The 18,770-nt window shown below is 38.5% G+C and overlaps 1 long non-coding RNA gene across 1 annotated transcript in view; it reads right to left on the bottom strand.

Moving 5' to 3' along the window:
• The window catches only part of LOC309856114, a 50,958-nt gene that overhangs the window by 29,254 nt on the left and 2,934 nt on the right, over positions 1-18,770 (bottom strand). Inside the window, exon 2 of the long non-coding RNA XR_014307067.1 lies at positions 18,010-18,172. This is a non-coding gene — a long non-coding RNA (uncharacterized lncRNA). The remainder of the gene's footprint in view (positions 1-18,009; positions 18,173-18,770) is intronic.

Genomic DNA, 18,770 nt, shown 5'->3' with positions numbered 1-18,770 from the left:
AGTTACAACCTTCTAATCACACGGTTGGTTCTTCTGGTGACCAGCCTGCATCCTGAAGCTATTTAGGGGCCCAGCATGAGTCACGTCATTAGCATAATAAAGACAGTCCTATCACTCAGGAGATTCCAAGCGGTTTTAGGAGCTCCGTGCCAGGAACACAGGACAACAGACAATTCTTTTTACTAATACCACACATGCCTACCTGGTTCTGGTGCCTTTGAGTAGCCACAGGAACTACTCTCCCATTTCCTATCTTGGAAGTTCAATGTCTTGAACCATCCTATCCTGCTGTGATTTTGAGGTTCATTCCATTTGCTTGACACCTTATGATTCACTAAACAGACTGGTCATTCCACCATCACACCCTGACCTCCAGCTCTCAGTTTGGGCTATAGCTCCTCTTTTTCCAAATTACATCTTCAACTCTCCTGCCCATCAATTTTCTTCTATTTAATCAATTAGATGATCTCCTTGGACTAATGAATTAATGCCTTGACAGAAAACACTGCCTACAACTAACTTAATAGGATCAAGGACTAAGATTGTGCATATGAACATGACTTTACTATAACAGGAAATTCTTCTTTAGTAAGGTACAAGTGTAGAAACCCTGAAAATCCATTTACCCAAATAGGCAACTATTCAACTAGTCCCCTATCAAAACAATAGACTGCTCATCAGACTAACTAGCTCCTCCTACAAACATACACATAATTTAAACGGTTATTAAATGACTCTTTATGGAGCACCTAGGTGGCTCAGTTAGTTAAGCAACTGCCTTCCACTGGGGTCATGGTCCCGGAGTCCTGGGATCAAGTCCCACAAAGGGCTCCCAGCTCCAAGGGGAGTCTGCTTTTCCCTCTGACCTTCTCCCCTCTCATGCTCTCTCTCACTGTCTCTCTCTCTCAAATAAATAAATAAAATCTTTAAAAAAAAAAAATGACTCTCTATGTATCAAAACTTACTTCAAAACCCTCACCTTGCCGTGCTCATTAATCTTAAATAATTATGTCATAGGACTGTTCAATTCCAATTAGCCCCATCATTGATAAACCTCCTAAAACCAAATCCCAAAATTTTTTTAAGTATTTTTTTAAAGATTTTTTTAAATTATTCATTTGACAGAGCACAAGCAAGGGAAGCAGCAGGCAGAGGGAGAGTGAGTAGCCATCTCCCCCAGAGCGGGGAGCCCCATGACGGGCTCAATCCCAGGGCCCTGGGATCATGACCTGAGCCAAAGGCAGACGTTTAATCCACCTAACCACCCAGGTACCCCCTAAACCCCAAATTCTTACAAATATCTGTCCCTAATCTCTCCTTCTCTAAGATACTCTTAAGATTCTGTCAAGAGGGTGGCCTCTCTTACTGGAGAGTAATAAATTTCATTTTGCTTAACTTAACTTTGCTTACTATTTCAGTGGTCTTTTCAGGAAGCTGGCCATCAGTAATGGCCATGGAAACTTCTCCTTCTGTAAGATTCAGATAAGTGGGGGGTGCGCCTGGGTGGCTCAGTGGGTTAAAGTCTCTACCTTCAGCTCAGGTCATGATCTCAGCGTCCTGAGATCAAGCCCCTCATCAGGCTCTCTGCTTGGTGGGGAGTCTGCTTCCCCTCCTCTCTTTCTGCCTGCCTCTCTGCCTACTTGTGATCTCTGTCTGTCAAATATATCCTTTTTTAAAAGATTTAAAAAGATTTAAAAAATAAAATCTTTTTTTTTTTTAATATCTTTTTAAAAAAAAATTTTTTTTTAAAGATTCAGATAAGGGGAGACCTTCCCATCTAACCAGTTTAACTTACTCTCACAGAAATGATTCTGACATAGGATGTTGATGATCCTCCTACTGCTATCTCTGCTACCTCTGAAATAAACTTTGACTCAGGAGTCTTGCATCTTCTGTCAATGTCCATGAAACTATGGTCATTAACTTCTTATCTTACAAGCAGGGTAAAATCTTAGAATTGTCACAGTTCTTGACAACCTATTATATTAGAGAGTAGAAATAAAGGATTTCTAGATAACAACATGTGAATGATACTCTGAGGTGGCTCTCTTATATGAAAGAACAAAATAGAAAATGGAATTGACAAAAATCCATTAAACTTAACTTTTAATGGAATTGGATATTTGATTTTAAGCAGTCCACACAATGTCAAATAGTGCCATAATTCAGAGTTTTTAAAATGAATTTAAACCATTTTCATGTATAGATATGATATTAAAAAATGAACACAAATGATTTTGCTTTTCTAAAAAAGCTTCTAGTATTATTCAAAATAATATCATGTATTTGTTGTCTAGGTAGAAATGTTGGGAATTTTCTCTTGACTTAATTCTATTTTTTTTTTATTCCAAGAAAAGCTATTGATAAGAAATGTTACCATTCAGGGGCTCCTGGATGGCTCAGTCGTTGAGTGTCTGCCTTCGGCTCAGATCACGATCCCAGGGTCCTGGAATCGAGTCCCGCATCAGGCTCTCAGCTCAGCAGGAGGCCTGCTTCTCCCTCTCCCACTCCCCTTGCTTGTGTTCTCTCTCTCTCTCTCTGTTAAATAAATAAATAAAATCTTCAAAAATAGAAAAGAAAAGAAAATATGAAAAAATGAAGAGATTATGAAAATGGAACATAAAAATAAGCTTATGAAGAAGAATATGGTGATTAAAAAAAAGAAGAAAACCATGAAGAAGGGAAAAGTTGGGAAGGAAAATAAAAGAATTATTTTTGTATCAAACAACAGTAACATGGCTAGGAACTTTCAAGGCTTAGAAAAGTTTTGGCAGAAGCTACAGAGATTACAGAATTTGTGCTTAAAAGTTTAATAAAAAGAAGCAAGTCACACAAAGGGCAAAAGTCCCTTTCTTTCATTTTTCTCATCCATGGGTATTGTCCTACAAGTGTTTTCCGAGGGCTACAGGACCACTGCCAAGAGGTGCTGAAGGCAGTTCACAGGCTACTGCACGATCCACAGCTAAGACAGGGATCTGTATGCCTAATAACAAGTGCATAGTGGGGAAGACTCCTCCCGGGTCCCTTGGCACAAGATACTGGATGCCACAGCTCCCACAAAGGCACTTTTGTCCAGGGATGGATACCAAATTATTTTTGTTCAGGGGAGAACATTGATTAGAAACATCTTCTTAGGCATGTTGCTGGGGTCCCTCTCAGAAACACACCACTTCTAAGTTGATGGTATATCGATATTGGATGTGTGTTAAATGTCTGTTACGTGAATAAATTTAGGGTATAATTCTGGCAAAGCATACTTATGTACTTGAGACTTCAGTTTTCATGACTTTGATAATTTGGCTTTGTTTTTGTACTCAAGTTAGTTTGATCAAAATTTTTACATACTTCAATACTTAAAGTCTCACTGTCTGTCACTAAAGGAAAATGATTTTGAGTGGAATCCCAGCTTTGTTATGTAAATTCACCAAGTCATTATTATTTTACACATAGAATATAGTTCTGTTCCTCCAAAGTATACCTTTATTATGGAGATTATGTTTTCCCATTATTGGTCATCTGAATGGGCAATAAGGGCATTGTCTTTTGTCTTGAATTTATTGCCCTTCAAGTGGTAAACTGAGCCTAAACCTAGAACTCAAAAAAAAAGAGAGAGAGGTATAAACAATTGATCTGGGAATAAAATAGAGAAGAGAATCAACAAACTAACACATCCCCTTCCTCCTTTTCTTGAATGATGTGGCTCAGCAGAAATCATGAGAGTAACAAACAGAGTTATTTAATGAATCAAAGTAGTTCTCTTGTTTTAACCTAGAATCATAGTGTGTTAAATTTAACAAACCATTCATTTTCCATACAGCTATAAATTCTCAAAGTATTCACAAAATTAATTGTGTACAGTATGGAATTTAGAAATAAAGGTTCCAACCTCTACTAAGTTCATTTTGGCTAAAGAGGCACTAGATTTGAGCCATTTAAAAACTTAGAAAATTTCATTCTATTTTATATATGACACATAAATATTCCAATGCTCAAAATCTACCTTGCTGAATTCTTGCAAGTTGACACTAGAGATGAACAATAAGACCAGTACATCGGATATTCCCATTGTTTTTATGTTGTGCAGAAAGTCTAGGGCTAAGTCAGAATTAGTCTGAATACTGCTTTAGACTGGGAAGTAAACTAAGTCCCCAAAGAAAAAGCTCACTCTAGCGGGGCCAGGGCTGGTGTATTACCAGCCAACAGGAAAGCAGGTTGTCATGAGACTGGCACGATACTGAAAGCATGAGAGTAGCCCATCTCCTGTCCCTTTCGTACTCTACTGACGCACCCATTCATCAAGGTGAGGGGGACCTAGTAGCAGGATATCCAGTAGTACAGAGATAGATGTTGACAATGACTGGACCTCAGGTAAGCAATCATTGCCAGAAACTGTTCTGTGTGAAGCAGGACCAGCCAGCATCCTATAAGGAGAGGTAGGAATGATTGGCCTAGGGCAAAGACCCAAAAGATCTAAACAAGTTCATAACGAAAACATCCAACAGCAATTTAGATAGGGCTCTCACTGTAGAGAAGGCCATGGGAATTACTTAATTATCTCGAATAGGATGTTTATATTAAAAGAGTATTTTTTTTTAAAATAAGTATTATAAAAAAAGGAGCCTAGGCTCACTTATGTCAAAAGAGTTTTCCATTCTGGTGCATAATATTGTAGGCTGACCAAGTCTGACTCCAAGCACCCACTCACTCCCTTAGCTCCTGGGAGTGTGGACTGTAGACAGCTTGTCCATGAGTCCCTCTCTAGAAACTGTCCTTAGCCAAAGGCCCTATGTCAGGCCACTTCCTCGGGGCAGCCTACGATCAATGAATGATGCAGTGGTAGAAATACACAGCCCTTTGACTCAATTAGAAATCTTTACATTTCCAGATCTCCCCCTAGGAGAGCTAAAGATCTCTACTGCAAGTGCCTCCCAGTTCAACTTCTTCCTCTCCTAATCCTGTTTTCTTCACACTGCCACTGGGTTTTTGAAAGCACTCCTATGGACTATCAAAGCCTTCTGTGAGGAGGTTTACTAGAGCATATTCATGAATATTTCCATTCCTTCCTACCTTCCTTTCTTCCTTCTAATTAGACAAATCCACAAAGGATTTGAAGCAGCTGCAATATGCCATATAGAAAAACTCAATAGTCACATGTTTTTTTTCCTTCCTTACAATAATGTTTACTTTAATTACTTATAATTTTATTTGGAAGAAAAAAAGATATAAATTGTATTTAGTTTGGATCATTCAAAACATTTTTTACACTGTTGGTGGGAATGCAAGTTGGTGTAGCCACTTTGGAGAACAGTGTGGAGATTCCTCAAGAAATTGAAAATAGAGCTTCCCTAGGACCCTGCAATTGCACTACTGGGTATTTACCCCCAAAATACAGATGTAGTGAAAAGAAGGGCCATCTGTACCCCAATGTTTATAGCAGCAATGGCCACAGTCGCCAAACTGTGGAAAGAACCAAGATGCCCTTCAACGGATGAATGGATAAGGAAGATGTGGTCCATATACACTATGGAGTATTATGCCTCCATCAGAAAGGATGAATACCCAACTTTTGTAGCAACATGGACGGGACTGGAAGAGATTATGCTGAGTGAAATAAGTCAAGCAGAGAGAGTCAATCATCATATGGTTTCACTTATTTGTGGAGCATAACAAATAGCATGGAGGACAAAGGGAGTTAGAGAGGAGAAGGGAGTTGAGGGAAATTGGAAGGGGAGGTGAACCATGAGAGACTATGGACTCTGAAAAACAGTCTGAGGGGTTTAAAGGGGCAGGGCGTGGGAGGTTGGGGAAACCAGGTGGTGGGTATTAGAGAGGGCACGTATTGCATGGAGCACTGGGTGTGGTGTAAAAACAATGAATACTGTTACGATGAAAATAAATTTAAAAAAATTTTTTTAAAAGTGAATGAACACATAAAAAAACATTTTAATATATAACTGACATGGTCTATCACAGCTGGACTCATAATTTTGCTTTAAAAGTTTCTGTTATTTCAAAAGTATCAACCTAAGCCCTAAGGAAAATCTGAATTTTCTATTAGAATGTAACTTCTTCTCTATTTTATATGGAGATATACCAAAGTTTCTTATGATTTCAAATTCACTAAACTTTCTGAAGTGAATTCTAAAGAGTAAAACTTGGATTGTTTCAACAAATCAACTACTATTTACAGATATGTTTATAGAAAAGATGGATGGATGGGTAAATAAATGATAGATGTAGTACATTCATAAAAAATAAATTATAGATTTAGATGATAAAAACAACTAAGCAAATTCAGACTCCTAGGCGAAAAGTGAATCCTTCATAAAATAATATTTTTTTAATTGGATGGTAATAGCACAAAAGAAAGTTCATAAATGAAATAAGCACAATTAAAGCTATTCTAATATCTCTGACCATAATTCTTGTTATTGTAAAAATGATGTAATTGAACATAACTTTTAAACTAGAAATGTCATAGCTTGCCATTTAAAATAAATTATTTAATGGCAGTTTATATGGAGATATGACAGAAAAAATCTATTATCACTGTACTTATAATTCACATTTATTTTATGGCCATATAGACAAAATAATGTGTATGACTGAGTAACTGATTGACCATACCAATGTAGGTAAGGTATTAGTTTTTTAAGATTTCACTTAAACATCATACCATTTACTAAAGCCTATTTTACCTAAATTACCTCAAAAATCAGTTTTTTAATGATTAAATTAAGGTGAATACAACAAAGTGCCAAAATAAAAATTAACTTCAACTAGTATTAAAGAAAAAAAATTGTCAACTAAGTGTATTTGGAGAAATGATCAATCATTTTCAGTGATTTTGTTAACACTGCTGACCCTTTTGATCAGTCTAAGTATTTTTTTTTTCAACAGCTACCAAACACAGGGGAATGCAACTTTGATGTGAAAATAATCAGCAAAATACGTAACAAATTTTGGAGACAAATATAAGTCTATGTGAGTAGAAATATATCCTGATAATATCAGACTAGTGCACAGATTTGCCTTTTTATAACTTTAATTTGAGAGAAAATTTAATGTGGTTTATAGCATAAAACTGAAGTTAAGAGGCATGGGTTCTATTTTTAAGCACAGCAGCGTAATAGGAGATTTAGACTTGTGTTAAATCCCTGCTGGGTGACTTATCTGCTGTATGTTATTAAACAAGCTGTTAAACTGTCTGAGAATCTATTATCTCCTCTGTACAGTGAAAAAATTAACATCTACCTTGAAGAGTTGTGAAAAGTGAGGAGAATGTGTAGAAAATGCCTAGGACAACACCAGGTGCATGGTATGCACTCTATAGTGACTTACTTCCCCCCTACCTACCCCCACCCCCAGTCCTATTATTAGTGCACCATGAGGTCCTAAGTTACTCTTTAGTTCTCAGTTTTAATCTCTGAAAAAAGACAGAGCTGAACTAGTGCAATAATTCACAACCCCAACATCATGACACTGTTGTATCATGAGCAACTGGGCCATGAGTCACAAGTAGTTCAAACTAATAATAATTAAATTACCAAGATTTACGGATAATTTTGTTTTAAAACTGTATAGCTGTTCCAAGTATATCCCCATTATAACATTGAAACCAGTGCATGGCATTTTTTTTAATGGCAAATTTTAAGTTTATTTATTTATTTATTTGAAAGAGGGAGAGTGAGAGGGAAAACAGACTCCCCGCTGAGTAGGGAGCCCCTTGAGGGCCTTGATCCCAGGACCCTGGGATCATGACCTGAGCTGAAGGCAGACACTTAATCAACTGAGCCACCCAGGTGCCCCAGTCACTGGCACTTTTAAGGTGGAATAAATGAAGTAGTTTCAAACAACAAAGATGAAATTGCTCATAGCACACAGTCTACTTTGTATCATATAATAGACTTTATTGACCCTTAAGAGTTGGGTGATTATGAATTATTGTAATTCTCATAAATTATACTTGACTAATTGAAAATTTAATGACTTTATGTACATGTTTTTAAAAGGAAAAAGATAAAACTAGTTGAGTTTGAGAAAAAAGTCTATAGCTCTTTATGCTTTATTTTCCTGCAAAATTCACTGGCATTTCTCAAATCAGAGTATGTTTATGACAGTGTTCTGCATCTGAACATAATCATCCTTGATGTTTGTCCCAGTAGAGAAAATGTTGGGGATCACTGGATTACATCATCTCTGTCCACATTCACAACTCCTTAGTACCCTATATTTCTTCTAATATGGAAAGTATAGCACTCCTGGTCAAATAAAGCAGTATTTTAATTCCATTCTCAACCTACTTGACATGTAAACTCAAAAATATAACAGTATAGAAAACATATAGATGGCCAACAGACACATGAAAGAACAATCAGCATCACCCACCATCAGGGAAATACAAATCAAACTACAATGAGGGGCACTTATGTGGCACAGTCGGTTAAGCATCTGACTTGGTTTGGCTCAGGTCATGGTCTTGGAATCATGGGATCAAGCCCTGTGTTTGGGCTCTGTGCTTGGAAGGGCTTCTGCTTGAGATTTCCCCCCTGCTCTCTGCCCCTCCCATGCTCTCTCCCTCTCTAAAATGAATAAATAAAATATTTTTTAAAAAGAGAAAAGAAAAGAAACTACAATAAGATAGCACCTCAGAGGCGCCTGGGTGGCTCAGTGGGTTAAGCCGCTGCCTTCGGCTCAGGTCATGATCTCAGGGTCCTGGGATCGAGTCCCACATCGGGCTCTCTGCTCAGCAGGGAGCCTGCTTCCTCCTCTCTCTCTCTGCCTGCCTCTCTGCCTACTTGTGATCTCTCTCTGTCAAATAAATAAATAAAATCTTAAAAAAAAAAAAAAAACAAGATAGCACCTCACACCTGCCAGAATGGCTAAAATCAGCAATACAAGAAACAAGTGTTCGTGAGGATGTGGAGAAAAAGGAACCCTCATGCACTGTTGGTAGGAATGCACACTGATACAGCCAGTATAGTACAGAGGTTCCTCAAAAAATTAAAAATAGAACTACTCTATGATCCAGTAATCATACTATTAGGCATTTACCCAAAGAATATAAAACCACTAATTTGAAGGGACATATGCACCCCTCTGTTTATTGCAGCATCATTTACCATAGTCAAATTATGAAAGCAGCCCAAATATCCATCAACAGATGACTAAAGAAAATGAAGTACACACACACACACACACACACACACATACCCCATCAAAAAGAATGAAATCTTTCCATTTGCATTGACATGGATGGAGCTAGACAGTATTACGCTAAGTAAAATAAGTCTGTTAGAAAAAGACAAATACCATATGATTTCACTCATATGTGGAATTGAAGAAACAAAACAAATGAACAAGGAGAAAAAAGAAACAAACCTAAAGACAGACTCTTAACTATAGAGAACAAACTGATGGTTACCAGAGGGGAGGTGGGTGGGGGATGGGTGGAATAGGTGATGGGAACCAAGAGTACCCTTATCGTGCTGAGCACTAAGTATTGGACAGAATTGCTGACTCACTATATTGTACCCCTGAAACTAATGTAATACTGTATGTTAACTATACTGGAATTAAAATGAAAAGCTTTTTAAAAATTAACAGTATATACCTTGGGAGCAAAATGTAAGTATTTTATCTTTTTGGACTATACACTGTATTACTTTTCCAGGGTTGCATAACAAATACCACAAACTGACTTAAAAGAACAGAAATTTATTCTCACACAATTTTGGAGGCCAGAGGTCAGATATCAAGGTATCAGCTGGTTAGTTCGTCTAGAGGCTCAGAGAAACAATCTATTTCATGCCTCTCTTATAGCTTCTGGTGAATGTCATTGTCCTTGACATTCCTTGGCTTGTACAAACATTACTTCAATTTTTTTCCTCCAGCTTCAAATGGTCTTGGTTTTTGTGTGCTCTCCTCTGTGTCTTTCTGTGTCTCAAATCCTCCTCTCTTTTCTGTTTATAAGGGCACTAGTCATTAGATTTAGGGTCTACTCTAAATCCAGAGTAATCTCATCCTAAAGTCCTTAACTTAATTGTATCTTCAAAGACCGTATTTCCAAATAAGCTTATACATTTCCATCAACAGTCTCTTCAAGGAAATCTGGACTTTTTCTATCATGCATCTCAAAATGCTTTCAACTTCTACCCATTATCCATTTTCAAAGCCACTTCAACATTTTTAGGTTATTTGTTACAGCAGACTCTACTCTCGGCATCAAAATTATCTATATGAGTCAAATTTGTATCAGAAAAGTAGGACCAATAAATACACACACACACACACACACAGAGAGATTTTTTTCAAGGAATTAGCTTCTCCAATTGCAGGATTTGGCTAAACAAGACTTCTTGGAGTCTGGGGTCTACAGACATGGGCCATGACAGTGGCTAGAAACTCTCAGGCAGGAGCTGAGGCTGCATTCACAGACAAAATTTCTTTTTTCTCAGAGAAACTCTAGTTTTGCTCTTAAGGTCTTTCAAGTGATTGGATCAGACCCACCTATATTATACAGGATAACCTCCTTTACTTAAGGTCAACTGATTGTAGATATTAACCACATCTACAAGATATCTTCACAGCAACATCTAGATTAGTGTTTGATTGAATAACTGGATATTGTAGCCTAGACAAGTTGACACATGAAACAAACCATTGCATGAATCCTATATTATAAGATCTTAGTACAATAGCTAATGTGATAAACCCATTTTTCAGGATGTAAGATAGAGGCACATATAGGAAAAAAAATAGAAGAAGAGAGAGAAAGAAACGTATGGGTGTATTTTTAGAAAATGATTTCCCAAGCTCTTGGGGATGGTTTTTCTATAATATAAAAATTAATAAAAATGTATCTCAGGAATAGATTATTTTCACATAGTTTCTCAGGGCAGAAATCTCAAATGAAAACAGGTTTCCAGGTAGCATTTCTGCCAAAGCAGAGGATAGAAAGGTATAAAAGGAAGGAAGAGAGAAAAGAGGTAAAGAAGGAAAGATTTGTCCAAGGACTCATAATTTTGGATGGCTACCTATTAAAAGATATTCTTGGGCAAAGAGACATAATCCAGGGACAAAGTATAACAAAGACAATAGCTTTATTCTTCTCTTGGAGAAAAAAATCTAGAGAAATATTATGTTAAGAGTTTACCAGATAGGTGCTGGGCAGATTGGACAGCCACACACAGAAGAATGAAACTGGATCATTTCTTTACATGACATACAAAAATAGACTCAAAATCGATAAAGACCTCAATGTGAGACAGGAATCCATCAAAATCCTTGAGGAAACACAGGCAGCAACCTCTTTGACCTCAACCACAACAACTTCTTCCTAGGAACATCGCCAAAGGCAAGGGAAGCAAGGGCAAAAATGAACTACTGTACTTCATCAAGATCAAAAGCTTTTGCACAGCAAAGGAAACAGTCAACAAAACCAAAAGACTGACAGAATGGGAGAAGATATTCACAAGTGACATACCAGATAAAGGGCTAGTATCCACAATCTATAAAGAACTTACCAAACGCACCACCCAAAGAACAAATAATCCAGTCAAGAAATGGGCAGAAGACATGAACAGACATTTATGCAAAGAAGACATCCAAATGGCCAAGAGACACATGAAAAAGTGCTCAACATCACTCAACATCAGGGAAAGAGAAATCAAAATCACAGTGAGATACCACCTCACACCAGTCAGAATGGCTAAAATAAACCAGTCAGGAAACGACAGGTGTTGGCAAGGATGCAGAGGAAGGGAAACCCTTCTCCACTGCTGGTCAGAATGCAAGCTGCTGCACCCACTCTGGAAAACAGTATGGATGTTCCTCAGTAAGTTGAAAATAGAGCTACCCTACAACCCAGCAATTGCACTACCGGGTATTTACCCCAAAAATACAAATGTAGTGATCCAAAGGCGCACGTGCATCTGAATGTTTATGGCAGCAATGTCCACAATAGCCAAACTATGGAAAGAGCCTAGATGTCCATCAACAGATGAAAGGATAAATAAAATGTGATATATATATATATATATACAATGGAATACTATGCAGGCACCCAAAGAAATGAAATCTTGTCACTTGCAATGACATGGATGGAACTAGAGGGTATTGTGCTGAGCGAAATAAGTCAATCAGAGAAAGACAATTATCATATGATCTCTCTGATATGAGGAATTTGAAAGGCAGGGCAGGTAGGTTGTGGGCCGGGGGTGGGGGACGGGGAGAAAAAATGAAACAAGATGGGACCGGGGAGGGAGACAAACCATAAGAAATTCTTAATCTCAGGAAACAAACTGAGGGTTGTTGAAAGGGGTGAGGAGGGATAGAGTGGTTGGGTCATGGACATTGGGGAGGGTATGTGCTATGGTGAGTGCTGTGAATTGTGTAAGACTCATGAATCTCAGACTTGCACCCCTGAAATAAATAATACGTTATATGTTTTTTAAAGAGTTTACCAGATAGGGGCAGGCACCTGAGTGGCTCAGTTGGTTGAGGGTCTGCCTTCGGCTGAGGTCATGATCTCAGGGACCTGGGACTGAACACTGCATTGGGCTCCCTGCTTAGCAGGGGGCCTGCTTCTCCCTCTCCCTTTGTCCCTCCCCACTGCTTGTGTGCACTCTCTCTCTCTCTCTCTCTCTCTCAAATAGATAAATAAAATCTTTAAAAAAGAAAAAGAAGTTTACCAGATACTATATACTACTCTGTTCCAGATATCCAGAAAAGAAAAATTGGTATATTGCATGAGAGTAATTTAATAAAATTTAAAATAGTTAAATGGAAGATGGTAATCCACTACATAGAAACCATAATAGCAAGCATTGTTCTATACACTTTCTTCATAATACCACACAAGGCAAGAATTGTTATTTCCATTTTACAGATGAGGAAGTCACGGTTCAACCATGTTGTTGATTACTGCTTATACAAGTTAAGATTCAGGGCACTTGGGTTGCTCAGTGGGTTAGACCTCTGCCTTCGGCTCGGGTCATGATCCCAGGGTCCTGGGATCGAGCCCCGCATCGGGCTCTCTGCTCAGCAGGGAGCCTGCTTCCTCCTCTCTCTCTGCCTGCCTGTCTGCCTACTTGTGATCTCTGTCTGTCAAATAAATAAATAAAATCTTTAAAAAAAAAAAAAAAAAGTTAAGATTCCAACCTGTTCTATTTGGAATCTACCTGATTCCACAATCCATTCATTCCATCTCTGTGACTCCCACTGGCCTCTCCTAGGAATGCTCACGATGTTTATGGGAATGGACATCCAGTGTACACAGCTGAAAACCTCTTCCTGAGGCCTAGCTCAACACTACCACCAAATTCACTTATTCATGGTTCACCTGGCTTTTATTGTTTTACAAAATAGTAAATCCACAGAATGTGTACACACACACACACACACACACACACAGATTTATACATTTAAAGATTTTTTTTTTTTTTTTTTATTTGACAGAGAGAGATCACAAGTAGGCAGAGAGGCAGGCAGAGAGAGAGAGGAGGAAGCAGGCTCCCTGCTGAGCAGAGAGCCCGATGTGGGACTCGATCCCAGGACCCTGAGATCATGACCTGAGCCGAAGGCAGCGGCTTACCCACCGAGCCACCCAGGCGCCCCAGATTTATACATTTAAAAGCAAGTTTTATTCTCAATCCAGACACACATCTCACTCTTTGTGGATAACCATCATCAACATTTCAATGCATATTTTCAGGAATATCCCAGGCCCACGTATTCTTCTACATCTTATTGAAGGCAAAATGAAGAACATATTTGACACTTTGTTCTGTACCTGTTTTCTTTTTTTTTTTTCCTAATAAATTGAACATTTTTCCTCAGTATGTGAAGATTTACCTCATTCATTTTAATGCTCAGTTGTTTATTTCTTGTGTATGCATTAATATATCTAACCAGTGCTCTATTCAATGCGCTTTCAAGTGTTTTTTACTTTTTGACATTCAAACCAAGCTGAATGCAGCATTTTCAAGTGAGTTTTGGTTTCTTTTGCTCTGACTCTTGTCTTGCCTGGGTGCTCATACCTGAGTGTTACACAGACCTTGCTGTTTGCTGTCTACTACTCCTACACAGATTGGCAGGTCTTTTGAAAAAAAAAAAAAAATCTCTAGGGAGACTCCTGCTTGCTTTCTCGGCAAAGCTTTAAGAACAATAGGAGTAAACAAGTGTCCCGTGGTTTAGATACTGCTCTTACTGAGAACAGGTTAACTTTCAGCCCCAATTATCTAAACAGTGTTGTAAAAAATAAAAAGGCAAAGAAACTGAACAGTGCTTACCAAAGCTAAAAGAAAGCAGGCACTTTTCATTATACTTCTTAAAATGTCATTTAGCTCTGTTTTGAAACCACTACTAGCCTGAAGATTCACACTATTTTCTTAGTGATTCTATAGCCCTTATGCACATTTTCACATTGGGAGGCAGAGACCCGATTTTCATTTTATTAAATGGGTACTCTACGATACTCAACAATCTCTCTCTTCTTTATTTAGACTTTTTGCAACAGCAATCATCGAGTAAGAAATCACCTAAATCTGCCTCTGGTAACACTGGGGCACAATTAATCATTATTATAAAACTATTATATGATCATCACAATTACCTTTCATTTGGCTTTATCAGAGATGGGACTATGTCATTTTGAAAATAACTACTCAAACTTCTTCAATAAAAAGTTAATTTAGGGGAAGAATAAACTGGTAAAGAGCTCAATAAGTTTTTGCTACTAGCAGAAGAATTAAAGGTTGACTTATGTTGGGGAGCAGGGTAGCTCAGATATCCCTGGATGACAATAACTTTTCATTTTTCAACAATTATATTGTTATAAGGCAGCTCAACGCATTATAAATTGCTGTTCCACAGAATACTGTTCACAAAATGTTATAGTTCTAGAACAAAAAAAGAGGCAAAAGGGCATTTAGTGTGTACATTATAAAATTCCAAAAAGCTAATAGTACACAGGATGCATCGCTGGACTTTTTTTTCCCTTAGCCCACTAGTTAGTAGTTCCTGATATTCCAGAAATGCTAGTATTTAACCTTAATTATGAATAGTTATAGAACAAAAATTCTTTAAAAAAAAAAACCTTAGGGGGCACCCGGGTGGCTCAGTCAGTTAAGCATCTGCCTTCGGTTCAGGTCATTATCTCCTCCTGGTCCTGAGATGAAGCCCCAAGGTGGGCTTCCTACTCAGCAGGGAGTCTGCTTCTCTCTCTCTCTCTCTCTCTTCCTCTGCCCTACCCACTGCTCATTCTCTCTCTCTCCCTCTCAAATAGATAAAATCTTTAAAAAGATGAGCAATTAAAAAAAAAAAAAAACCTAAGATAATGTGACCCAGAATGAACTATCCCCAACATTATGAGAAATACTTTTTAAAATTTTACCAACCTTAACAGATATAACAAACGTGCCTAAACATGTAAAACTCTTAAAAAACATTACTGTTATGTATATATACCACATCTTCTTGATCCATTCATCTGTTGATGGACATCTAGGTTCTTTCCATAGTTTGGCTATTGTGGACATTGCTGCTATAAACATTCGGGTGCATGTGCCCCTTTGGATCACTACATTTGTATCTTTAGGGTAAATACCCAATAGTGCAATTGCTGGGTCATAAGTGACTCTTAATCTCACAAAACAAACTGAGGGTTGCTGGGGGGAGGGGGGTTGGGAGAAGGGGGTGGGATTATGGACATTGGGGAGGGTATGTGCTTTGGTGAGTGCTGTGAAGTGTGTAAACCTGGTGATTCACAGACCTGTACCCCTGGGGATAAAAATATATGTTTATAAAAAATAAAAAATTTAAAAAAAAAAACATTACTGTTAGACCTACTGATTTTCAAAATCTGTTTCCTGTCTACCTTTCTCAAACTTCTCTTTTCCCACATTCCCAAGTCCAAAAATGTATTTTTTGAGACTTAAGCAAGATATTAGCTCTTCTGTCAAGCACTGAGTCCTCAAGTGTCACCCACCCCCCATTTTTAGGTTCCAAGCTCTCTGGAAACCCCTACATAGTTCTAAAATTAGACAATCACTTTCTACCTGTTTTACTAGAGCCAGAAAACCTGAGACTCAAGGACACATTCTTAGTATCAGTATTAATGCTAGCATTTCTATTGAGACGTGCAATACCTAAATGGATGCCTGGAACTCTGCAGCATTCAATAAATGTTCGTTAAATGAATAAATGAGCAAGAAGGTCAGCAAGCCTCCATGTTATTAATGTTTCTGTCAGTGATTTAAAACAGGGACTGAGTCAGGCCTATAGAGAATTTTTAAATTGATTTTTCTCAGAAAAGCATTCTTGTTTTTAAGTTACATTTTAATAGTTCCAGGTAAAAAAATAAATACTCCTCATTCCAGTGTCCCAACATCACTCTATCTTCTCCAATCTGGCAGCTTCCAACACTATTGCTACCTGACTGACCCTCGCAGTAAGTGAGCTTGTGGCTTCTGGACCACATTTTATATGAGAAATAATACTATGTTTACAGGTCTAAAATAAATGTTGCACACAGATTGAAATAAAACATATTTTAATAGAAATCTTTAAAGATCTGTACACTTAGATAAGGAAAGAAGTGAGAAAATATGTCAGAAATAATATCCCATGATAGATTTTAAGAACAAGCTCTATAATACGATAGCTATGTAATAGGCAGTAGAGCATATAATCATCCCACATCCTTAATACCCTTCTAGACCAGGAACAGACTGACATGGAAAATGTGAAGAAGGTTCCCAGGATGGCCGCCAAGATCAGCAGAGGTTAAAAGAAAAAGCCTGATCATGGAGATGATCTTCAAGGAACACTTGAGAATCACATCATGTGGCTGTTTCTAAAGACAGAAAAAAATGAGCAGATGCAGCATCACTGTTCATTTAAGTTAGCTGAGCAGAGTGCTGGAAACCGGGGGAGGGAGGATTTTAAAACAAACAAACAAACAAACAAAAATGTTTTTGTTTGTAAAGGAAAAAAAGAGTTGTAAATAGACAAATCCTGCTAAAGAAAGAACAAAGAAAAGGCTCAATTTGGACAACATTCTGAGGACACTCCTTATTGACTAAATAAGCAATCAGGTTACTTGAGCAAGGACAGTCACTGCCAAAAGAGGAGTTCCAATAGCCATCAGCCCAGTTTAGAGAACACTCAACTAACCAAACTGTGCATTGGACTTCTCCACAGAAATAGTACCAAGAGGACACAAAGATATACACAGGAGGAGATTTATTATAGCAATTAACTGGGACAGTTATGAAAGTCTAGATGTCCCATGATCTGCCATCCATAAGCCGGAGAAGCAAGAAAGTCAATATAATAAAGTCCAAGGCCAAAGGCCTGGGGGGCAGGAGGAGAGATGCTGGTCTAAGTCCCAGAGTCAGAAGGCCTGAGAACCGGAAGATCCCATGTCAGTGGAGAGGAGAAGGCAGAAGTTTCAGCTCAAGAAGAGAGACATTTCACCCTTATGCCTCTCTCTGCCCTCAACAGAATGGGTCTGCACAATTAGTTCATGATAGCAGATCTTGACTCAGTCTGATTCAAATGCTCTCTTCGAATGATTCAAAAATCTCTTCCAAAAACACCCTCGCAGACACAGCTAGAAATGTTTCTCCAGGTATTTGGACATCCTTTAGCCAATCAGGCTGACACATAAAATTAACTAACCATAACACTGTGTGAACACATCTTGACTTCAGATTTGTTTCCCTAGTACAAAAAGAATTAATAAATACGTACTGAGTACTTTGTCTGTGCTAGCTACCAGGGCTGATGCTAAGAAAAAGAACTCCAAAGGACAAGCTATAGTCCCCACACCTCTGTATGATCCTGTGTAATGGCCTCAGACTTTCTTTCTTACAATGTATAACTTACATGTAAAACAACTATTCCATCAATAACATTTCTTTACAGTCAGTAATTTCCGTGAGTATTCCTCTACTTCTCTCTCTCTCTCTCTCTCACACACACACACACACACAATTTTCTCTGCACCTCCAGGAAACTGAGTCAGCTGGGGATATTCCACGTGTCCTTTCAGATCCATTCTCCACCTGCTCCATTGCCCAGGAGACTGGCTGGATTCTAGCAAGGGATGGGCTGCATTTACAGGTTACCCCCCTCTGGCTTCTTACTGAATTCAGCCAATGAGGAGCACCTAGAAAAGATCAGAGGGAAAAAAGGGGGTTAGGATACTTACTATCTCCTTCCTTGTGGGATTGTCACAGGCTGTCTGCATCCCCAATGCTCCCCGACTTCTGCCTGGCCATCCTGCTGCTTCTAGTCTGAGTCCTGCACTGTCCCCTGTGGTTTCCTCACCCCTTAGTAAATAGCCCCTTTATTAAAATCTTCTGAAATTGCCCAACTTCAGTAAGCCATCTCTAGATCTTCCAATACCCTGACTGACATACTGAGACTTAAGTGTCCCTTAAGAGGTCCTAAGACCTCTAGAGGGAGCAATCGTGATAGAACGCACTTGGGTGCACTGGAGGGAGAGAAAGGGTAGATCTAAAGATCTTGAAGCTGACTCTTCCCTGGACCTAGTCTGGGGAATCATCAGTCAGTTAAAGAAACTCGGTAGAGAGAGCCGGGCAATAGCCAGCATGGTCTGAGTATTGCAAAACAGCAATTAGTCAGGGAGACGCGTAAGCAGGAAGCTGAGAGCACTCACAGCAGGTGAGTATGCCTGGGCATGACAGGTGCAGAAAGGGTGGGCTACAGAAGAGGCCAGGAGTTTTGCCAAGAGCAACTGCACA

The sequence above is a fragment of the Mustela nivalis genome, assembly GCF_964662115.1.
Source record: "Mustela nivalis genome assembly, chromosome: 1".
Lineage (NCBI taxonomy): Eukaryota > Metazoa > Chordata > Mammalia > Carnivora > Mustelidae > Mustela > Mustela nivalis.
Note: the sequence above shows the minus strand (reverse complement) of the source record. Positions and strands in the feature narration are given on the sequence as shown.